Here is a 25,033-nt window from a genome sequence, read left to right as displayed (position 1 = left end):
GGAAGGGGCTGGACTCAGAGCCCGGCGGGGTGAAGAAGGGCGGCCGCCATTTTGTGAGGTCGGCGGGAAGGTTTGAATCGCGGCGGCCGAAGGAAGGAAGGAAGGAAGAAGGTGAGATTGTGGGTTAAACATTTTAAAAAAAGGATCCAGAGAGAGGAGATGTAGGTGAAGCCGGAGGTTCTCATCGCTCGGGCTATGGTGTGTGTTGTGTGAGGAGACGGAGACTCCCTCCCCCGCGCTCCTTCTCTCCCTCCCTCTCCCACCCCCTCACTCTTTCCCTCCCTCACCCTCTCTCTCTCCCTCCCCCTCTCTCTCCCTCCCCCCTCTCTCTCCCTGCCCCTCTCTCTCTCCCCACTCTCTCTCCCCCTCTCTCTCCCCTCTCCCCCTCCCTCCCCGCTCTCTCTCCCTCCCTCCTCTCTCCCTCCCTCCCCCTCTCCCTCCCTCGGGCCTCAGGCCCAGCCCGACTCACCTCAGCTGAGCTCCTGCTCCGGCCCGAGCCCCCGTGCGCGGCCTTGCACCTCAGGGCCCGGCCCGAGTGTGCCCTGATGAGCTCCCGCTGTGGGCCTCCGACGCCGCTCCACTGGTGGATTTATTTTGGGATTAGCCTGGAGAGAGAGGGGGGGAAAAGCGCTTCAGGCCCAGCCCAATGGACCCCTGCCACTCCGGTCTCTGGTTTTTCGCGTTCCCGCACTAACGGCAGTTTGAATGATTAGGCCCCGCCCACACACACCATGAAATGCCCCCCGTGACGCAGCGTGCTCCCCCCGTAGGATTGGTCAACCTTCACGTCACTCAACGCTAATGAGCCGTGGGATTGGTCAACCGCTAATGAGCGGATTTTGTCCGTTTTTTGAAAGTTTTTTTGTATAGTGTCCGAACAATTTTTGTCTGACCAAAAAGTAAATATGCCTATGACACTCCCCTAATCATAAGCTTTCTTTTGATATCTCATATGTGTAGGTACGCTCTATAACTTTTGAGTGAAGCCCGGACATACATACAGACAGACAGACAGACAGGCACCACGATCCTTTTATATATATAGATATTAAAAATGGCAGGTAGGTCACAAAACTCTATGCAGCACCTGTTACATCTGTAGGTGTTGTTGTGATAAACATTTTAATGTAAATTATCTGTACATCCAAAACACATCAATTGTACTGTGTTTTGTGAGTTTGCATACAGTTCCATACTCTAGGCACAAGGAGCAGTGCAGCACGTAGTTTGCTCTAATCTCAGGTTCTTGACATAAAGTAACTGTTTTGTGAAGTGTAATAATGTTCTATATTAAATAATTCCTGCCCAATAATTCCTTGGTATCCCATTATTGGTGGCTATTCTGAGAATTGTCAGGCATCGGCATTCAGCCATTACACCTAGGCCAATCTGTTCTTCTTTGAAGTAACCCTTAACCCTTGCTGTAATCTTAAATGACTCCTGCATTTGGCTAGGCAAAGACAGAGAAAGGTAGCTCACTGCAACACCCCCGGCACTTAGCTAAAAAGAATGGTCCTTGTGGAGGGAACTGAATTCACTCCCCACTGAAATCTTATTCCTGCCCCTCAAGGAGGAGGGCTTGCCTACCTTATCCCACCTCCGCTGTCCCCAGCCCCTCTCTGGTCTCCCTTTCTCCTCCACCCCTTCCTCCTCCCCATCCCCCTGTCCCTCTCTTTCCACCCCATCCCCTTTTCACATTCCCCCTTCTATCCTCCACCTCTCTCCTCTCTTCTCTCCTTCCCTTTCCCTCTTTCCTCACCCATCCTCCTTCCTCCTCCCCGTCTCGCCTCTAGTCCACTCCTCTCCCTTCCTCCTTTCTCTCCATCTGTACCCTCTCCCCTTTCCTCTCCTCCCCTGGATCCAATTATATCCCACTCTTTAGCCTCAATACTGTGCTTGGACTTTACTCCCTATGAGCAACACAATGAGTGATTTTTTTTAAATTCGTTTGTGGGATATGGGCGTGGCTGGCAAGTCCAGCATTTATTGCCCATTCCTAATTGCCCTTGAGAAAGAATCGACCAATTATATGTGAAAAATAGTAGGTTGTGTCACAGAATTCAATGCATTACTGGTTGGTAGTGCTGTGATAGGTAATTTCAACAATACATCAGAAGCCATTACATGCCAATTTACTGCTTTATACTGGCCATGTATCACTGTAATTCCACCTCTTGACCACTGTGTGGCTCAGCAGCAAGATGTTTCATTCAACATATCTGTAAGAACAACCCTCTTTCAGAATTGTTATTTGCTAATTTAATCTATTTTGTACAGCCTCCAAAAATCTATCAGTTGCAGTTCGCCTCCCACACTATTCCAGTGAACTACATCAATTGAACTTCTGGAAGGAATCCCAGAGGTGTGTCCTGTATGGTTCCAGCCTCCAGACCTGTTCCTCAGTAGACACCTAAGGTTAAAGTAGCCAATCACGTAACTGCAGTCCCTAACCCTGGCAATGAAAGAACAATCCCCCTTGACCAATGACCAATATTTGCCGCTTGCTACCCCCTTTCCTGTTCTGGTTATTGTACAATTTACGCCCCCTTCCCACATAGGAAATTAAACTTATCGTACCACCCCACCTTGTCCACTGAGGACATTTTTCCATCTTAACCAATACCTCCCCCGTTCAGCATACTAGGCACTTACTAACTCTGCTCCCTCCGCTGTTGAATTCCAACATGGGGCAGCACCTAGGAAGGCCCACTAGTCCTCCTTGCACTATCCTCCTACTCCTCTCCCCTCTATCTCCATTTTTCCTTCTCCTCCACCCCCTGGGTGTACTTATCTACCCGCCCTGTAACCCTACTTGACCTAAATGCTGCACTTGGCTTGACTACCCATGTACAATGGTGTGGAAAATTACATAAAATTACATCGAATATACAGCACAGAAACAGGCCATTATTATGAATAACAGCGGTCCCAGCACTGACCGCTTTTTACCTGTTACCCCTACTTTCTGCATTCTATATTTTAGCCAAATTGGCATCCATTCAGATATTTGTCCCCTGACTCCACAAGCCCTAACCTTTGTCATGAGCCTACTGTGTGGCACCTTATCAAAAATTGACTAGTAATGAGAGAATTTCTTGCTTAATCCTCATGTATGTATCATCTTTGGGATTATAAAGTATCAGAATAGGAATTTCCAGTATTTATTTACAATTACAATCACAGGGCCATCATGAGTAACAGATGTCTCAAACATTTATATCCATAGAAATAATAACACAGATTAAATTCCTACAGGCTTAACTCAAACATATAATTGGACCAAGTGTTGAATTAATTTAATCATCGTGTAACTGAGACAAACGCAGACATTTTTTGAAGAACTGGTTAATGCCTCTCAGATACTTTCATTAATAGCACAGCAAAACTCACTTCACTGTATTATATTAATTTTGTGCACAAAAGTGTCACAGTGCATTGAGCATTAGATGTCACAGAGGCCACAGGTCAGATGGACCTTATCTGTGGTGGGTTTAGATCTGTGGCCTACTCTGTGGTGTCACCCAGGCCAGGTCTCAGTGTGAGGTGGCTGTGGAGTGTTTAACGTTGCACCATATTTAGAGTTATCACAAACCGTGATACAGAACTGCAGGAGATTCTCAGCTACAATGAATTAAATCTACTTCACAGAATTGTGTAGACATCTACCAAAACACACCCATTACACAATCAGTTTTGTTTCAAGCTGTGTTCATAGATCTGAGGTTTTGTTTGATCCCAAAGAATAGCAGCCGACAGCACAAACATGATCATAACTCAGCACTGATTGGTCAGTGTCAGAGCTGTGACAGTAGCTGGTGTGGGCAGTGGAAATGTTCCACTGGTACAGTAGGACTAGGCTTCCAGTCCCAGCCTTGACTCACTAATGATCTCGCTGACCCCAGGGGACTAGATCTACTGTGGCTTGGTTAGCCTACTAGAGGAAGCCCCACATGGCAGGAGGGTGTCCATTCCAGGGGAGGGGGGAGAAAGCCCTCAGCAACACAGCAGCGGAATTTCCTCTGTTTTGTTTGGTTCCATTGAATGTGTGTCAGTGATTGTGATATCCTGCGGTTCCCATCCTGCTCAGTACAATCCCACCCTGAATCTAACATTGTTACTGTGAGTGTCACCATTTACAGACAGCCCAGTGTGAGAGCAGGGTTGCAGAGGGAAATACTTACATGTCGCCGAGGTGGAAGTCACTTTTCACTAGACCAATGGGATCCTGTACAACAATATCTGCCAGGGCAGCCGCAGAATCTATAAATGCAACAGAGATACTTGGGCTAGATTTTCGGGGAGCCGTCAGGCGGGGTTTCAGGCGTGTTGGGGGGGGGGGGGAAATCCCGAATTTGGGGGTCCCAACACCATCCCACCCAAAACCCCGTCCCACGTAAGTTTCAGGGGCGGCGGGTACCCGCCCCGCACTGGGACCCGCCGAAACCAGGCGGGAAGGGATTAGTGCCAATTAACTGCCTATTAACAGGTAGTTAACAGGCAGTTTTTAGCCTAATCCCTATTTTGAGGGGCTTTGTGTGGGTTTCCCGACGGCTCCAAACCACGCCAGGTTAGAGCAGGCGGGCCGTCGGGTTGAAGGAGTTGGAGGGGTCGCGATGTCGGTGCTCAGGTGAGTGATGGGTGCATGAGTGCAAAGGTAAGTGTGTTTGGTGTGTCTAAAGTGTGTAAAGAACTTTTACTTACCTGTACTTACCTTAACAGCCTTTCTTCCTGTAGCCGTCGGGAGCGCATCACTCAGCCGGAACTTAAAGCTGAACGGCTGCAATCTGTCAAAAGTGACAGCCTTCAGCTTTGAGTGCCAGTGTGAGTTCTAACTGAGTCTGTGCAGAATGACTCATGTCAGAACTCAGACTGTCAAGGGTAGATTTTGCCGAACCTGTCGGGAAGAAGGCGGGACTTCCCCTTTCGGGTTTTTGACCCGCCTACTTCGACGTCCGGCCAATCCCCGCGATTTTCCCTTGATTGACCTTGTTGAGCTCAGCAGGCCAATTAAGAGCCACCCGGCAACAGGTGATGTCACAGACTGAAATTTCATCTGTCAAGAGTCCTTGACAGATGAAATATCAGCGTTTGACAGCTGTTTGAAGCTGTGAAACACTGACAGTCTGAGTTCTGACATGCGTCATTCTGCACAGACTCAGTTAGAACTCACACCAGCACTCAAAGCTGAAGGCTGTCACTTTTGACAGATCGCAGCCGTTCAGCTTTAAGTTCCGGCTGAGTGATGCGCTCCCGACGGCTACAGGAAGAAAGGCTGTTAAGGTAAGTACGGGTAAGTAAAAGTTCTTTACACACTTTAGACACACCAAACACACTTACCTTTGCACTCATGCACCCATCACTCACCTGAGCGCCGACATCGCGACCCCTCCAACTCCTTCAACCCGACGGCCTGCCTGCTCTACCTGGCGTGGTTTGGAGCCGTCGGGAAACCCACACGAAACCCCTCAAAATAGGGATTAGGCTAAAAACTGCCTGTTAACTACCTGGTAACAGGCAGTTAATTGGCACTAATCCCTTCCCGCCTGGTTTCGGCGGGTCCCAGTGCGGGGCGGGTACCCGCCGCCCCTGAAACTTATGTGGGGCAGGGTTTTGGGCGGGATGGTGTTGGGACCCCCAAATTCGGGATTTCCCCCCCCCAACACGCCTGAAACCCCACCTGACGGCTCCCCAAAAATCTAGTGTTTCACAGCTTCAAACAGCTGTCAAACGCTGATATTTCATCTGTCAAGGACTCTTGACAGATGAAATTTCAGCCTGTGATGTCACCCGTTGCCGGGTGGCCCTTAATTGGCCTGCTGAGCACGCTGGGCGGGCTCAACAAGGTCAATCAAGGGAAAATCGCGCGGATTGGCTGGACGTCAAAGTAGGCGGGTCAAAAACCCGAAAGGGGAAGACCCGCCTTCTTCCCGACAGGTTCGGCAAAATCTACCCTATTATGTCTTAGTGACAGTTTTATTATCCTGATCACCAATTTAATGGTTGTTCATAAATTTTATACTTGAAAGTAGAACTTGGCTGGCAGGATCTTTAATGGAGCGTGCGTTCACATCCTGAGTGTCCCAATCTCAAAGACATGGCTCAATCTGGCCTACTTTTCACCAGGTTCAAGTAGAACACTGAACACAGGCATCAGAGAGAACATTTGTTTATTACAGGCAAACAAAAAGTAAAGCTACATCATAATGTGGCTCCACTCTGCCAATGGTAATACAGCATGTTTCAACCCACTGAAATATATCTTCTTCAACAAACAGCAAAGAAACAAATGCTGCTCTCCATACGGCCTAGAAATTGGGTATAGCCCCGCTTGAGGCGTTAGGCCTGGCGATGCGCAAAGTTTATAGCCAGATGAAACTTATCGCCGCCTGGCACGATATTGGATTGCATCGCCCCCAAAGGGGATTGAGGCGCTAAATCAGCCGTTGCACGGTGCTCTTAAGGCGCAAAAGGTCAGGCGCTACTCAATTTCGCCACGGACGGGCGCAGCACAGGTGAACTCAATTACGGGAAAGCATGAGACCTCCAGGCGCCGGCCGGCTCTTAAAGGGGTGGGTCAGTCAGCCTAAGCTTCAACACCCAACGCCCTGTAGGCCTCAGATTCGGCGCTCGCCCTTGTCTGGCGGTACAAACGTGTTCATCATGGAGAAGGTTAGGCAGAGAGCAGAGCGCTTCAGCACTGAGGCTCTGGACCACTTGGTGGCTGCAGTTGAACACCGTCGAGAGGTCCTATATCCGGATAATGGCAAGAGGCCGAATCAGAAGGCTTATCGACGATCTTGGAGGGAGGTTGCTGTGAGGGTGAACTCCAGCAGCATGGCGACCAGGACCCCTGTTCAGTGCAGGAAGAAATTCAACGACCTCACACGGATCGTTAGGGTAAGTGATGGTTTACCAAACTTGTGCTTCCCTCCATCTGCAGCTGACTTCGGGCACCCTGCTGCAATGATGCGCCAATGGCCATCTGTCAGTATGCACCCATGGCCCTTTCTGGGCACACACATGGACAGATGTCTCAAGGCCTCATGTAAGGGCTCTTGCACCATGGGGGGCATGCGATGAGGTCTCAAGGTCTCATGTAAGGGCTCTTGCACCATAGGGGGCATGCGATGAGGTCTCAAGGCTTCGTGTAACAGAACCTCCCCTTCTTTCCCCTGCAGTCCAAGCTGGCGATGATTCGAAAGGAGCAGCGTCGAACCGGTGGCGGACCTGCACAAGTGGTCACTCTCACGGATCTGGAGGAGAGAGTGCACCAGATATTTGGAGGACGTCTGTCTGGTCCTGTGACCACTGCATCTGCCGACCCCATTACCGACAGCGAGGGTAAGACTCTCACCTTTTTCACCTGTTCCCTTCCACTTGGTCCCCCCGCCAGCATACATCCTCAGTGTGCAGCCATGTCAGAGCCATGCCGCAATCTGGCATGCCTTTCAGCAAACCTGTCCTTTTGCTAAAGCCACTCTTCCACCTCCCACTTTCAGATGAAGCAGCACCAACTCGGGCTCAACGCGCTGAAGCTGCCAGTGCCAGTGCCACCGGAGGCGAGGACCAGGAGGAATCCGGACCAGCCGCTGCAGAATCCGGGGAGCTGAGACATCTGCAGACTGGGGATAGTAGTCCCCTGGAGGGGAGGGGGGGTGGCTCTGAGGATGAACCAGTTGCCGGACCAAGCGGCATGCAGCAACGCACGGGGGATAGGCAAGTTCGGCCACCGTCTCCCCGCAGGGCAAGGCAGGTTGTTATGACTGCTGCACAGAGTGCAGATGAGGTCCGTCGCCTGGCTGAGATGAGCAAACAGGCCCGGGTCAGACACACGGAGCTGATGGCTGCAGTGGAGAAGATGCCTGAGTCAATAGATTCATTGGCTAGGAGTATGTTGGACTTCGGGGCAACAATGGAGAGGACTCTGCAGGGCTTTGGGGCAACAATGGAGAGGACTCTCCAGGTGTTCGGGGAAACTATGGACAGGTCTATCCAGGGCTTCGGGGCCACAATGGACAGGACTATCCAGGGCTCCGGCCCAACAATGGAGAGGACTGTCCACGGCTTTGAGTCGGCAATGGAAAGGACTGTTCAGGGCTTCGGACAGTCCCTGGAAAGGTCTGTGCAGGGCTTGTCTGAGGCAGTGGAGCGGTCGGCACCTGCCTTGTCCGAAGCCATGGGAAGAACTGTCCAGGCCTTCTCCGAAGCACTGGCACCTGGCACACAGGTCCTCACTGTTGCCACGCAGTCACTTGCTGGGCTCCTCCACAGCCAGATTGACGCAACGCAATCTCTCACTGCAGCCACCCTCTCTGCATCAGATAGGATCACCCCGGGCCCTTCCACTCCCGTACAAGGCCAGGGATCAGTGGAGCATGCGATTGTGGTGGATGAGCCGAGCCGCTCCCCTCAGATAGCCAGTGTGTCGTCCGACCATGGTGCAGGTGTCCTATCTCGGCAGGAGAGCACTGCACATGCCAGCGCTGGGACGCCTGCATTGCAGCTGCCACCACCTGCAGGCCACACTGCTTCCAGCCATGGTCACAGCAAGCATCCTGCGTCCGCACCCTCCAAGCCCAGAGGTCGGCCAGGCCGTCCCTCAGGGGCTTCTGCGCTTCCAGACAGTCAGGAGGCGTCCCCCAGCCTTGAGCCCGCCACTGGGGTCCAATTACGTAGGAGCAGCAGGGAGGGAAGGGGCCGGGCGCAGAAGAGAAGTCGTTCTCCCTCAAGGGGCCAGTTGTAGAGGGAAGTGCTGAGACATTTGTTTGTCCAAATTCAAGGACACCCTCACCTGCTGTTATATTTGCTGAGGTTTGTTGAGTTTTGCGGCTTGGCCGAACAGTTAACAGTTATTTTGAAAGTTATGGTTTGTGCTCACATTACGTTGTTTAGCTGTAATGAAAGACTTTTGTGTCAATAAACAGAAGTTTCAATGTTGCATGGTGCATGTGACTACTTTCAGTGATGCTGGCATTCAGAGGCCCTCAAACATCCAAAGTGCGCATGAGTGCACATCCAAAGGACAAGGAAGACGGTTCTGTTAAAGGAGTATGAGCAGCTAGGGGTCAAATTAAAAAACAGAACCTCAAGGGTAATAATCTCTGGGTTATTACCTGAGCCACGAGCGAATTTGGCTAGGATAAATAAAATTAAAGAGTTAAATGCGTGGCTCAAAGACTGGTGTGGGAGAAATGGGTTTTGCTTCTTGGGACACTGGCACCAGTACTGGGACAGGAGGGAGCTGTTCTGTTGGGACGGACTCCACTTGGCCAGTGCTGGGACTAGAGTCCTGGCGAATCATATAACTAGGGCTGTAGAGAGGGCTTTAAACTAATTAGTGGGGGGGAGGTTTCTAGAGAGCAAATAATAGAAATGACAACAGAGAAGGTCATAGACTTAGGTAGCAGTGGGGGAATTAAAAAACAGAATGTGTCAGGAAGGGACAGAAGGTATGGAGTAAAAAGTAAAGTACTAAAAGGGGAAAAAACAGGAACTAAGTGTTACAAAACATATTTGAAAGTTCTTTATCTGAATGCACGTAGCATTCGTAACAAAATGAATGAGTTAACGGCACAAATAATGACATATGGGTATGATCTTGTGGCCATTACAGAAGCATGGCTGCAGGGTGACCATGACTGGGAATTAAACATACCAGGTTATTTAACAATCAGGAAGAACAGGCAGGAAGGGAGAGGAGGTGGGGTGGCTATGTTAATAAAGGAAGGAATCACTATAATACAGAGAAATGATATTGGGTCAAAGGAGCAGGATAGTGAAACAGTTTGGGTGGAGATAAGGAATAATAAGGGGAAAAAAACACTAGTGGGTGTAGTCTATAGGCCTCCGAACAGTTGCAACTCTGTTGGACGGAGTATTAATCAGGAAATAGTTGAGGCTTGTAATAAGGGAACAGCTATAATTATGGGGGATTTTAATTATCATATTAACTGGACAAATCAAATTGGGCAGAGCAGCCTTGAGGAAGAGTTCATTGAGTGTATTAGGGATGGGTTTCTTGAGCAGTATGTAACTGAACCGACCAGGGGGCAAGCAACCTTAGATTTGGTCCTGTGTAATGAGACAGGATTAATTGAAAATGTCCTAGTAAAGGATCCCCTTGGAATGAGTGACCATAACATGGTTGAGTTCCATATTCAATTAGAGGGTGAGAAGGTTGGATCTCAAACAAGCGTGCTGAGCTTGAATAAAGGAGACTATGAAGGTATGAGAGCGGAATTAATTAGAGTGGACTGGGAAAATAGATTAAAGGGTAAGACGGTACATGACCAGTGGTGTACATTTAAGGAGTTATTTTACAACTTCCAAAAAAAATATATTCCACTGAGGAAAAAAGGGTGTAAAAGAAAAGATAGCCATCCGTGGCTAAGTAAAGTAATTAAGGATAGTATCCGACTAAAAACAAGGGCATATAAGGTAGCCAAATCTAGTGGGAGGATGGAAGATTGGGAAGTCTTTAAAAGACAGCAAAAAATAACTAAAAGATTGATTAAGAAAGGGAAGATAGATTATGAAAGTAAATTAGCAAAAAATATAAAAACAGACAGTAAAAGTTTCTATAGTTATATAAAAAGAAAAAGGGTGGCTAAAGTAAATGTTGGTCCCTTAGAGGATGAGACCGGGAAATTAATGGTGGGAAACATGGAGATGGCAAAAACACTGAACAATTATTTTGTATCAGTCTTTACAGTAGAGGACACTAAGAATATCCCAACACTGGACAAACAGGGGGCTCTAGGGGGGGAGGAACTAAATACGATTAAAATCACTAAGGAAGTGGTACTTGGTAAAATAATGGGACTCAAGGCGGATAAATCCCCTGGACCTGATGGCTTGCATCCTAGGGTCTTGAGGGAAGTAGCGGTAGGGATTGTGGATGCATTGGTAATAATTTTCCAAAACTCACTGGACTCAGCAAAGGTCCCGGCAGATTGGAAAACTGCTAATGTAACACCCTTATTTAAAAAGGGTAGTAGGCAGAAGGCTGGAAACTATAGACCTGTTAGCCTAACATCTGTGGTTGGTAAAATGTTAGAGTCCATTATTAAGGAGACAGTAATGGGACATTTGGATAAGCATAATTTAATAGGACAAACTCAGCATGGTTTCATGAAGGGGAAGTCATGTTTGACAAATTTGCTTGAGTTTTTTGAGGAAGTAACATACAGGGTGGATAAAGGGGAACCAGTGGACGTAGTGTATTTAGACTTCCAAAAGGCATTTGACAAGGTGCCACACAAAAGATTATTGCTCAAGATAAAAAATCACGGGATTGGGGGTAATATTCTGGCGTGGGTGGAGGATTGGCTCTCTAACAGAAAGCAGAGAGTTGGGATAAATGGTTCGTTCTCAGATTGGCAACCAGTAACTAGTGGTGTTCCGCAGGGGTCAGTGCTGGGTCCCCAACTCTTTACAATCTATATTAACGATTTGGAGGAGGGGACCGAGTGTAACATATCAAAGTTTGCAGATGATACAAAGATGGGACGGAAAGTAGTGAGTGAGGAGGACATAAAAAACCTGCAAAGGGACATAGACAGGCTAAGTAAGTGGGCAGAGATTTGGCAGATGGAATACAATACTGGAAAGTGTGAGGTTATGCACTTTGGCAGGAAAAATCATAGAGCAAGTTATTATCTTAATGGCAAGAAACTGGAAAGTACTGTAGTACAAAGAGATCTGGGGGTCCTGGTGCACGAAACTCAAAAAGTTAGTATGCAGGTGCAGCAAGTGATTAAGAAGGCCAATGGAATGTTGGCTTTTATTGCTAGGGGGATGGAATATAAAAACAGGGAGGTATTGCTGCAGTTGTACAAGGTATTGGTGAGACCGCACCTGGAATACTGCATACAGTTTTGGTGTCCATACTTAAGAAAAGACATACTTGCTCTCGAGTCAGTACAAAGAAGGTTCACTCGGTTAATCCCGGGGATGAGGGGGTGGTCATATGAGGAGAGGTTGAGTAGATTGGGACTCTACTCATTGGAGTTCAGAAGAATGAGAGGCGATCTTATTGAAACATATAAGATTGTGAAGGGGCTTGATCGGGTGGATGCGGTGAGGATGTTCCCAATGATGGGTGAAACTAGAACTAGGGGGCATAATCTTAAAATAAGGGGCTGCTCATTCAAAACTGAGATGAGGAGAAACTTCTTCACTCAGAGGGTGGTAGGTTTGTGGAATTTGCTGCCCCAGAAAGCTGTGGCAGCTACATCATTAAATAAATTTAAAACAGAAATAGATAGTTTCCTAGAAGTAAAGGGAATTAAGGGTTACGGGGAGCGGGCAGGAAATTGGACATGAGTCTAGGTTCGGAATGGTCATGGCCCTGTGGGTAGTGGAGTGGGCCCAGGGGCCGTGTAGCCTTGTTCTGCTCCTACTGTGTTCTAATTCTGTGTTAGATTTCAGGAGATGGTTTTATTCCTGTTCCTGGCTGGGGTGGAGATAGCCTTTACAGAAGGTAAGTACTGTAGAAAATATAGGGACAGAGTGATCTCCTGGAAGAATTTCGATCGCCTAGATGGGTCGGAGAGGGATTTCCCAGATTTTTTTCTCCCAAATTGGCCATTGGGTCTTTATCTGGTTTTTCGCCTCTCCCGGGAGATCACATGGGTTCGGGTGGATGCAGAGTGATAGAAGATTTGAGGTTAGGATCAGATCAGCCATGATCTTATTGAATGGTGGAGCAGGCTCGAGGGGCCGATTGGCCTACTCCTGCTCCTATTTCTTATGTTCTTATGTTCTTATGTTCTTATGAGTTAAGACTCTCATCATTCCGCCACAGGGGTGTCGAGACGAGTCCAGTGGAGCCTCTGACATATGGACCTTCCACTTTCAGCAGCCCTTCCATCTTCCTCCTCCTCCGCCTGCTCTTCCTCCTCCTCCTCCTCCTCCTCCTCATACTCCTCCTCCTCCGCCTGCTTGTGCAGGGTCCGAGGGAAGGTAATGAATTGACGCGTTCGCCTATAAAGGGCATCTGTCACTTGCCGGATGCAACAGCGGCCTGCAGCCTGAGCCACAGTCGCATTGTCCCCAATGGCTGACTGAAAGGATGCGTTGCCATAAAAATGGAGGCCATCAGTCAGTTTAGCCATAACGGACAGAGAGGTTCTGCAGCATTCACGCGGCTGCAGATGCTGACCAAGCAGGTGGCACAGATCAGTAACAATGTCCCTCCAGATTCGGAGCCTTCGCAAGCACTGCTCCTCCGACATGTCAAGGCTTGTCACCTGCTGCCTAAAGACCCTCGCAGCCTCCCGTCGGATTGGCCGACCTCCATTGCCCCTCCTCATTCTGGCCAATCCCGGCCCTCTCTCCCGCCGTCTCTCTGCCCCTTCACAGTGTTGGGCGATGAGGCCGTGGCCCTCAAAACAAGCTCCCATTCCGATGCCAGTTGGTCAAAAGGCTTTTAGGTGTAGTGCTGCAAGTGCTTCGGACAGGGTTGAAGGTCCCAAGTACTGTAAAGCTCAAATCCCAGAACTCCGCTCCACATTAGCTCGCCAACTCTCTCTAGCAGCGATCGCAATGAGCAGGCCAAGTGGCAGAAGGTTCTGCACTAGAGCTGTCCCCTTTAAATAGCGCCGCCCTACTCCGAGAAGGGCCTGTTAGCCCTCCCTTGAACTGTCACTAATAGCGCTGGGCGCTAAGGCTCCGGGCGCCACCCAATATGCGCTCAGGCGCTCCTAAAAGGCGTTGCACACTGAAATGACGTCATGAGCTGCTTGCGCTCGCGGGCGCGCGCAAACACTTAGCGCAGGCGCTAAATGTATAGTCAATATCTGAGTTGGCGCTATCTTCATAGCGCTCACCCCAACATAGGGCTTTGCCCCAATTCTAGGTCTCTTTAGGCGCTCAGCGCCGGCGCTACCAACCCAATTTCTAGGCCAGTGTTCCTAGGTAAAGAAACAAGCCAAGTGAGAAAACTATTCCCGGTGCAGCACTAAGCCCTGAACCTCATGTCGCAGTGTCTCAGTCCTGCTCTAAGCTATGGCTGTAATTCTGCAGTCTCTCAGTGTGGCTCTAAGTAATGATTATCACTCTGTGGTCTCTCAGTGCTATCTAGGCTCTACCTGTCACCCCATGGTCTCTCAGTGCTATCTAGGCTCTACCTGTCACCCCATGGTCTCTCAGTGCTATCTAAGCTCTACCTGTCACCCCATGGTCTCTCAGTGCTATCTAAGCTCTACCTGTCTCCCCATGGTCTCTCAATGCTGCTCTAAGCTCTACCTGTCACCCCATGGTCTCTCAGTGCTATCTAAGCTCTACCTGTCACCCCATGGTCTCTCAGTGCTATCTAGGCTCTACCTGTCTCCCCATGGTCTCTCAGTGCTATCTAAGCTCTACCTGTCACCCCATGGTCTCTCAGTGCTATCTAAGCTCTACCTGTTTCCCCATGGTCTCTCAGTGCTATCTAGGCTCTACCTGTTTCCCCATGGTCTCTCAGTGCTGCTCTAGGCTCTACCTGTCTCCCCATCGTCTCTCAGTGCTGCTCTAGGCTCTACCTGTTACCCCATGGTCTCTCAGTGCTATCTAAGCTCTACCTTTCACCCCATGGTCTCTCAGTGCTATCTAAGCTCTACCGTTTCTTAGCTGAATTTGAAAGTTCTTTTGGAGTTGATTTGCTGAAGTGTAATATTAATAATAAATAAATATCGCTCACGACTGTTGTGTATGTAATAGGTATGTTACTTTAAACCTATGGCCAGGGCAGCACTACTTTGTAGGGCGTAGTGATACCGTAGTACCACTCCTGGCCATAGGGGTATAAATAGTACTGTGGGTACTGATCTCCCCTCAGTTCCCGCCTGTTGGTATTAAGTAAAGACCTACGTTGAATCTTCCAAGCTGTCTCTTCATTATTGGATTAAGTATAGACACATACTTTATAACGACAATTCCAAACACTTTGGTATCTTATTTTATAATACTGCACCTTCTTTATGTAGATTTCAAGCTCAAATTAATATGTAGTGCACTATTATATATAAATATAAGGGATGTGGCACAATCAGATGGTAACATGGAGATGTTTACTCCAAACTCTGCTTTTGTTATTTTGCGTGACTCAGGAGTTGCACTGGATCTAACTAGTGGGTCAACTTTAGCTTCATGAGATTTATGTAATTAACTGAACAGTTCCTGGATTCTATGTTCCAAACTCTGTTTACTGTGGGCACAGACCGTGATGGTGACGTCTACTTCACACAGAGACTCTGCCCCCAGTGATTGTGCCATCAGCTTAACAGAGGCAGAGGCTGTTCCCGCCATGGCAGTGATGCTTGCTTAATACAGGCAGAGGCCGTGTCAGCATTAACTCTGATGCCTGAGACTTTGTTCATGCGTATATTACTGATAAACCTGTCAATAAAAGTGCACCTGAAACACATCATCACTGGTGTCTTCAGTCTAAGGGTGCACACTTCCTGCTAGCATCATAAACACAGCTCCAAATGAATTTGGGGACATGACGTTGCTACTTATTTAGCTTATTGAAGTTATTTAGCTTCATTGCAGAAGCCCATCCCATGTAATAGCGACTTATGAGCAGTATAGCTCACAAAAAGAAATTGCTAGGATGCTAGGAATACAAACCTTCATCTACATCAAAGCAAATATGAAAATTGCTCAACTACCATTACACAGAATGAGATTAGCAAAGAAAAGTTGCTTCTTCAACTGTTCTGAAAAGAATGTGCCTCCTTTAACATTCTGCAGGATATTCTATTTAACAAATTTGGATTTCGATTATTTCTATCAGATATTCTCAATTTCTTGCAGCAAAGGGAAATTAAAAACCATTACGCGGGATTTCCACTGATTGTTACTTATCTGTGTTTTTAAAAACATGTTTAGGCCATCGCTAGGTAAAAGGACGGAAATTATGATTGAGCTCCTCGCGCAAGAACACTTAGTGCACTTGCACCCAATTCTTCTTTGTGCTATGTTAACTCGCCATTGTATGAGAACAGTGCCAATCGTGATTAATACCAGATATGGTCCCGACGTTCTAACCCTTGTTTGAAATAACCGTATTGCTACTACCATTGCTTTCAAAGAAAAGAGCACAAATGTAGCTCTTGTTCTGAATACAGGAAACTTTGGTTTATCCGGAGGTTGTATGTCCGAAAACCTCGATCTAACGGCAGAAATCAGCAGCTGTTTTGGTTAGGTTTTTTTTCTCCTCCTAGCATTTTTTTAACAGTCAGGCTCTGGAAAGTGTCTCTGTAGCTTAGCAACAGCTTCAGAGACGCTTCCAAGGTACGGGCCAAGTGTTTACAAGCTGTTGCTAAGCAACAGTGTTTGTTGTCAGATACGGAGATGAAAACCTCCGTATCCTTCAACATTAGCGTTGGTCTATCCGGAAGTTTTGATAGATCGGCAGCAGCTCGGTCCCGTCGGTGCCGGATATCGCGAAGTTTCCTGTACCCTCAGATTTTGATTGAACACTCCCCGAAACCTGCAGCTTTATTTCAAAACATTTGATAATTGCATCTGAGTCGTAGGAAAACTTCATAGAATCTCACTCAGTCTCTCCTATTCCAAACAATTACAGTTCTGGAAAGTCAACTACTGTCTCTCTCCTACTCTGTGAGCTTACATGAGACAAATCTGGAGAATTGGGTTCAGTCTCTTACCTGTCTGAACTCCATAAGTCTGAGGGAGGAAAAGCCCAGCGAGGCACACGCCCAGCAACCACACAGGCACCATTCTGAAAGAAACACATCCAGAACACGAGTCAGGGCTGGCAGTGCAGAGACTCATACATAACAAAAACTCAACTATACTTTTAGAATGGAAATAAATAAATGATTTAAGGAGACTAACAAACAGGGCCAAACTCCCCGAGAACTGCAGTTTTATATTAAAACGATCCTTATTCTAAAACATTAAACTAATCTCAAGCCTGAAAGTGAAGCTTGTTGTTTTCATATTCCCATCAAAGCTCTCCTTCCCCTATCCCAATCTTGATATTACAGCTAGCTTTTCAGAATTCTTGTTTCAAATGTCATTATCCCAGCTGTCGGCCTAAATTCTAATGTTGATCTAACAAGGGCCTGCGGGCTGTCAGCGAGTGACCTACACAGCCCCCAGACTGGGAGGCAGACTGTCACTCACCTCAGGCTTTCAGAGTCTCTCTGAACATGTTTCAGAATCCCAGCCATTTAAATAGCTTAGTCCCGCCCACAATTTGCATAATGTGGTCCCTTTCTGGCTTGTCACTTTACACGGTGAGTTATATGGGTTTATACAATGCCAGGCACCGAGCAGAATCAATCACTCAGTGTCACCAACTTTAAAGGGACCATTCGCTTATAAAATACCATATTATCTAATTAAAGGCAGCTCCGAATAATTCTAAGCTAAAAATAATAGCAGCATACCATGACATTAATAGCCAATGAAACATATAGTAATCCTATTCAAAGTGTGCTGCAAGCTTTCGTGCCTCAAAATTGCTACCAGGAAGATATCTGTGTCAGCTGAACTCTTCACACTTTATAAGAAAGAATGCAATGAGTCTGATGATGCGGTTACCCTAACCAATGCAATTGCTCCAAACACCTCACTGTCTGTTAGTGCTTGGTCAGTTGGTCTTTGTTGGAGTATTCTACTCATGCACCCTTTAAACTTGACAGTACATGAAATGGAAATGTCCTGCTTTCCTGGATTGCATAAGGCCCTGCATGAAAGTTTCAAATATAAATAGCTCAGATATAAATTGAGAACTAGGGCCTGTGTGACGGAAAGTTGGACGTTTGGTGCTGTATGGTCCAAGATGTTGCTCCAGTTCCAGCTCTCTCCAGCTGCTTTTTCCTTATGGCCAACACAAAAGTCTGCGTCAACATAAATGGTGCAATTCCCTTGGACCAAAACATGAGTTTATGTGTGAACTAATCTGGGATAGTGGGCTACAGGGTGAACAACAACTTGTATTTATATAGCGCCTTTAACGTAGTAAAAAGTCCCAAGGCGCATCACAGGTGTGTTATCAGACAAACTTGACACCGAGCCACATAAGGAGATAAGAGGGCAGATGGCCAAAAGCTTACATAGAAACAGAAGATAGGAGTAGGAGTAGGCCATTCGGCCCCTCGAGCCTGTTCCGCCATTTAATGAGATCATGGCTGATCATCCAAATTCAGTACCCTGTCCCTGCTTTCTCCCCATATCCCTTGATCCCTTTAGCCTTAAGAAATATATCTAACTCCTTCTTGAATATATTTAATGAATTGGCCTCAACTGCCTTCTGTGGTAGAGAATTCCACAGGTTCACCACTCTCTGGGTGAAGAAATTCTTCCTCATCTCTGTCCTAAATGGCTTACCCCTTATCCTTAAACTGTGACCTCTGGTTCTGGACTCCCCGCCATCAGGAACATCCTTCCTACATCTAGTCTGTCTTGGTCAAAGAGGTAGATTTTAAGGAGCATCTTAGAAGAGGAAAGTGAGATAGAAAGAAAGAGATCGTTAGGGAGGGAATTCCAGAGCTTAGGGCCTTGGCAGCTGAAGGCATGGCCACCAATGTTGGTACAATTAAAATCGGGGATGCTCAAGGGGCCAGAATTGGAGGAGCGCAGGTATCTCAGAGGCTTGTAGGGCTGGAGGAGATTACAGAGATAATCTGTAACTTAAAATATGTGGTGTTGCTTAACTGGGAGACAATAAACCCTTTTACCATTAAGGCATGCACTGGATATGCTACAGGATCTCAACAAGCACTCTTGATCTCGCAACCGAAGGACAAATAACGACAACAAAATACATTGCTCAGGAAAAAATGCAAATTGAGTTTATTAAGAAATAAGATTAACAGAAGCAAGATTAAAGCAAACAGTATATTTTACTTAGGTTTTAAACCCCCACATAACTCACAATATCTCTTTTAAAACAATAAAATTCAAAAATCCTTGCTCAGAACTAGCATAGTGTTCCACTCTGGTCTCCACCCATATAGCAGGACGGAGAAAGGACGCCTGAGAAACAAAAGCTACTCTCGGAGTCATCTTACTCTTTCCCTTTGAAGTTAAACTGATACAAAGGAAGATAAAAAGTTGTCTTTCACAAGTAATCAGAACAGGCATTCGAAGTAAGTTCAAATGCATCAGAGTGCTTTCCTAAAACTCAGATAAGCAATTTCCACCTTTAAGCATGTGTCCCAGAATTGCTGATGGGGAAATTACAAATTTCATGGACATTTCCATTGGCTGTAGGGTTGATAACCAGAGGGCACAGATTTAAGGTGATTGGCAAAAGAACCAGAGGCGACATGAGGAAAAACCTTCTTACGCAACAAGTGGTTAGAATTTGGAATGCATCGCCTGATAGGGTGAAGGGTACAGATTGAAAAGCAAACTGGATAAATAGTTGAAGAAGGAAAAATAGCAATGATATGGGGAAAGAGCCAGGGAATGGGACTAACTGGATTGCTCTTCGAAAGAGCCGGCGCAGACTTGATGGGCCGAATGGCCTCCTTCTGTGTTGTACTATTCTAAACATAAATAACTTAAAGCCTGGTGATGAATATGAATTACTTCTAACACCTGAGGGGACTCTGCATCTTTCACTCAAGAGGCAATCTGTAACATTTGCATATTGATTTATCGTTGGCCCGCAGGCATCTGTAAGGAATACCTATTATATTCACATGTGATCACATGCTGAGTTGTCATTGGCCTGCAGGCATCTGTAAGGACTGCTATTGTTTAGAAGACCCAGTAGGGGTCCTAACTCCATTTTGTCCACACGGTGCTGTACTGATATGAGTAAGCACAGACCTGATGCTTCATTGAAAGAGTTTAAACTGTAATACTCTGTTGTCCTGCAATTTATTATTTTTGTACAAAGTGTGCAAAACAAGACACAATCCACTTAGATAAAGGTGATGCATCCCCTTTTGAAGTGACATTTACACAATAGCAGGACCTGTATTCTTACACCGGTTTCAATTCTGAGAAGAGAAAACCACAGAGAACCACTCCCTGTATGCATGCTTTAGCTGCCATTTTAAAGTTCACAGTACAGAAAATTCACAAACTCCTTGTAAAAATATGTAAGGTGGGCATTCTTATAATATTAAACAGGCTTGACCTGTCACAGAAGCATTGACTGAGGAGGAATTATTTATAGAGTTCTGCATAATTTTCAGTGAAACTAATCATTTAAAAAACATATTGGCCCAGAAATTCAGGTCGGAGGCTTCTCGCGGGAGCAAGCCCCCGACCTGCACTTACCTAGCGCGCCGGCCATTGAGCTGTGGGCCCGCGTGGGATTCCGATCCTGGGCCTCCTCAAAGTGCCGGCGCGCAATGCTTGCGTATCCCAGGGGCGCAGTTAGTTTGATGCGTCCCCTGGGATCACGTGGGCCATGGAGAGCCAATGGTAGCAGGGAATGAGTCATTCATAAGTTTGACAGGAAGAGCTGTCAAACCTATAAATACTATAAGCCCCAAAACATCACTAAATCTTCAAATAAATTTTTTAAAAATCACATTTTTAAAATAACTATAAATTATATAAAATAACTATTTTAAACAATAATTTAAATTTTTGAAAAAAAAATTACATTTTCTAATGGGGCTAGAAATAAACTTACCTTTCTTTAAAGTATTTAAAAATAATAAACCTGTGGAAAAAATGTTTTAATTTTAATTAATTCACACTTACCTTGTTAAAAGCAGGCCTTGCACCTGCTTTTTATATGTGTAACTCCTGGAGACTTACCCTCCCGGAAAAACCTGGAAAAAAAACATAAGTTCGATGCGCACGCGCTGCCTCTCCGGTGCACGCATTCCACCTCTGAGCTCCTTCTTTCAGGGGAACGGAAGTGCCGGTTTCCCGCGCATGCGCAGTGCATGCACGAAACTGGCACTTCCATTGGGCTTTCGGGTGAGTACCCTGTGCGTACTCACCCGTGGAGACCCGAATTTCTGGGCCATTATTGACATGATCTTCTGATGCAAGCTCCTATGTATGGACAATAACTGAGGCAGCTATTGAAGGTTTCTCTATTTATACCTGAATGTTCAGCGCACAGTGTGCAAGAGGTTACTGTAATACTCGTAGCTTATATGCAGCATTTACCACAACATAGTCAAGAGGAAGCTTCACATTACTTCATAAAAGAACAGTGTGAATAGTCAATTGATCAAATTAACCTTGTAACATTTGAAAGATCTGTGAAGCACATTTCAGTGCATAGAATAATGAATCTGCTGAATTGAGCTCTAATTTTTGGGTGCTATTGATCTGCAGTTGCAGGCAAAGACTGCTGGAGCTGACTACAAATTTTGTACTAAGGATGGCAATGGGAACAAATTTCCTAAACAGTTTACCGGGAAATAATCATGGAACTGCTGTAATATACGTGGAACTGACAGTATCCAGTGCTGTAATATATGTGGAACTGATATTATCTAGTGCTGTAATATATATGAAACTGATAGTTGCACAAAGGAAGATGGTTGGAGGTCAATCATCTCAGCCCCAGGACATCGCTGCAGGAGTTCCTCAGGGCAGTGTCCTAGGCCCAACCATCTTCAGCTGCTTCAACAATGACCTTCCCTCCAACATAAGGTCAGAAATGGGGATGTTCGCTGATGACTGCACAGTGTTCAGTGCCATTCACAACTCCTCAGATAATGAAGCAGCCCATGCCCACATGCAACAAGGCCTGGGCGATATTCAGGCTTGGGCTAATAAGTGGCAGGTAACATTTGTGCCACACAAGTGCCAGGCAATGACTATCTCCAACAAGCGAGCTTCTAACCACTGCCCCTTGACATTAAACGGCATTACCATTGCCAAATCCCTCACCATCAATATCCTGCAGGTCACCATTGACCAGGAACTTAACTGGACCAGCCACATAAATACTGTGGCAACAAGAGCAGGTCAGAAGCTGGGTATTCAATGGTGAATGTCTCACCTCCTGACTCCCCAAAGCCTTTCCACCATCTACAAGGCACAAATCAGGAGTGTGATGGAATACGCTCCACTTACCTGGATGAGTGCAGCTCCACCAACACTCAAGAAGCTCGACACCATCCAGGACAAAGCAGCCTGCTTGATTGGCACCCAATCACCACCTTAAACATTCACTCCCTCCACCACCGGCATACCGTGGCAGCAGTGTGTACCATCTACAAGGTGCAGCAACTCGCCAAGGCTTCTTCGGCAGCACCTCCCAAAACTGCGACCTCTACCACCTAGAAGGACAAGGGCAGCAGGTGCATGGGAACACCACCACCTCCAAGTTCCCCTCCAAGTCACACACCATCCTGAATTGAAAGTATATCGCTGTTCCTTCATTGTCGTTGGGTCAAAATCCTGGAACTCCCTCCCTAACAGCACTGTGGGAGTACCTTCACCACATGGACTGCAGCGATTCAAGAAGGCAGCTCACCACCACCTTCTCAAGGGCAACTAGGGATGAGCAATAAATGCTGGCCATGCCAGTGATGCCCACATCCCATGAATGAAAAAAAAGTATCCAGTGCTGTAATATATGTGGAACTGACAGCATCTAGTGCTTTAATATACATGGAACTGAGAGTATCCAGTGCTGTAATATACATGGAACCGAGAGCATCCAGTGCTGTAATGTACATGGAACTGACAGTATCCAGTGCTGTACTATACATGGAACTGAGAGTATCCAGTGCTGTAATATACATGGAACTGACAGTATCCAGTGCTGTACTATACATGGAACTGACAGTATCCAGTGCTGTAATATACATGGAACTGAGAGTATCCAGTGCTGTACTATAACTGGAGCATTCACAGGGCTACGACACTTTGCTCCTTTCTCGTGAACTAGTTTTACAGAAGATTAACTGATCATGTTCACACTGGTGACAAGCAAACACAAAATTTCATATGTCCCTCAGTCCAGATGTAATGAGCCAAGCAGTGATAAACATTCAATCAGACTATGACTGGTTTACATGGACAGTGTCTGGCAGGGAAGGCTTGTATTTTGTGCTCCACCAGTCACTGTGCTGCACATTATTTTGACTTTCAGCTGGTTATCATGCCCTCAATCAGACAGAGATGTAGAAGATTATATCTGCTTCTCCTGAGATATTGTGCGGAGTCTCCCAACCGCGTCTAGTTCACTGGGCTCTAATGATGGTACAGTTTGTGACTTGGAGGGATATTTCTAGATCCCAAAAGCACTTTTGTGAACTGCGGTCCAGGTGCCAATGAATTATCCTCTGCTCAATCAGCTACATTTGTGCCTATGAAATTAAACAGCAATTCATTATTTTATTAAAATGCTCACATGAGTGAATGCAATAACCTCTATAATCCTGGCAGAACATTGTCTTCCACGACATGCAACTATTGCTGTTTGTACTCATTCACAGAGGGCAAAGACCGACGTGTTTGTGCCCTGCTGCTCCACTGCACTGTATTAGGCTAGAATGGGTTTAATTCATGTTTCTGAAGTACATAGTAAGCAGACACAAAGTATACAACCTCTGAGACTGTGAGGAATATAAGGTTGGAATTCCATGGTATCTAGTGAGTCTGATTTGCATATAGGTGCCACACAGCTAAACCTGAGCCTATCCTTCTCACACTGAGACTCTGAAAGAAACATTAATATGACTGTACAAAAGCAAAATAGTGTGGATGCTGAAAATCTGAAATAAAAACAGAAAATGCTGGAAATACCCAGCAGGTCAGGTAGCATCTGTGGAGAGAGAAACAGAGTTAACGTTTCAGGTCGATGACCTTTTGTCAGAACAGTTCTGACGTCACCTGTAACTGGCTTTCCCTTAATTGGCCTGCTAAGACCGCTGGGCGGGCTTAACAAGGTCAATCAAGGGAAAATAGCGTAGCAATTTTAGAACTGAGAGTGATAAATTTTTGTTAGCCAGTGTTATCAAGGGTTACAGGACCAAAGTGTAGATTGATTTAATATACAGATCAGTCATGATCTAACTGAATACCAGAACTTTGAGAAGTATTCACCACTAAATAAATACCCACAAGACCAAGGACAGCAACCAGAAGGTTTCCTGGTAGGAAACTTTGGTTTATCCGGAGGTTAACTGTCTGGAATGCTTGAGCCACTGGCAAAAATCAGAAGCCGTTTCGTTGCTTTTTTTTCACCAGTCAGGCTCTGCAAGGTCTCGCTGAAGCTGTTGCTAAGTTACAGAGACGCTTGCAAGGTACGGCCAACTGTTTAGAAGCTGTTGCTAAGCAACAGGGTTTGTTGCCAGATACGGAGCTCAAAATCTCCGCATGTTTCAACATTAGCGCTGGTTTGTCCGGCAGTTTTGATGGGACGGCAACAGCTCGGTCCCGTCGGTGCCGGATAGCACAAAGTTTCCTGTACTGTTATAGTTTGGGATTTGATAATAGACCATTTGTATTGCAGATAGTTTTAGGCAGAAAATCTCTCAATGTAAGTTCATTGCTAGAGGTCTATGAGGTTACCAAGGCTCCTTGTTAAGGAAGAAACATAACAAATGTGTTCACTCCTATTGACTCATCCCATTTATTAGGAACTCAGGCCTTATGGCAGGCTTCAATACCAGTAGTATTCAGGGGGCAATTTTCCCAGCCCTGAGGAGGCGGGATTGGAGGTGGTACAATTCGTAAAATATCAAAAAGTGAGTGCGGGTTCAGAACCCACCTCCAACCTGCCTCCGCGTAACTTTGCCGGAGGCGGGCTTCAGGAGTGCGATTCGGTCCCACCTCCAAGAGGCAGGATAGGCAGTTAAGACCCTTAACAAGCGCTTAAAGGCCTCTAAAATCCTTTTTTGCCAGGCCTTTGTTATTTCCCCACATTTTCAGCGTGTTGCACGGCGCTCCTAAACCACGCCAGCTAATCCTGGCGGGTTGACAAGTGGCTGGCCTCCTCACAGCTGCAGCTCCACCATAAAAACGGAGCTCTCAACAGGGATCAGTTGGAGCTGGCAGAACTTTTGTTGCACAGGTCTTTGAGCACTTTTTCCAGGCCTACTGAAGTCGGAGGTGGTGCAGCTGAGGTCTATCAACTTTG

General features: G+C 46.5%; 1 long non-coding RNA gene across 1 annotated transcript in view; it reads right to left on the bottom strand.

Moving 5' to 3' along the window:
• Positions 1-25,033, bottom strand: part of LOC147102161 (uncharacterized) — a 111,271-nt gene that overhangs the window by 14,301 nt on the left and 71,937 nt on the right. Inside the window, exon 2 of the long non-coding RNA XR_015073220.1 lies at positions 16,656-16,729. This is a non-coding gene — a long non-coding RNA (uncharacterized LOC147102161). The remainder of the gene's footprint in view (positions 1-16,655; positions 16,730-25,033) is intronic.

The sequence above is a fragment of the Somniosus microcephalus genome, chromosome 22, assembly GCF_052327205.1.
Source record: "Somniosus microcephalus isolate GS21.2 chromosome 22, FLI_Smic_1.0, whole genome shotgun sequence".
NCBI classification, from domain to species: domain Eukaryota; kingdom Metazoa; phylum Chordata; class Chondrichthyes; order Squaliformes; family Somniosidae; genus Somniosus; species Somniosus microcephalus.
This window is presented reverse-complemented; position numbering and strand designations above follow the sequence as displayed.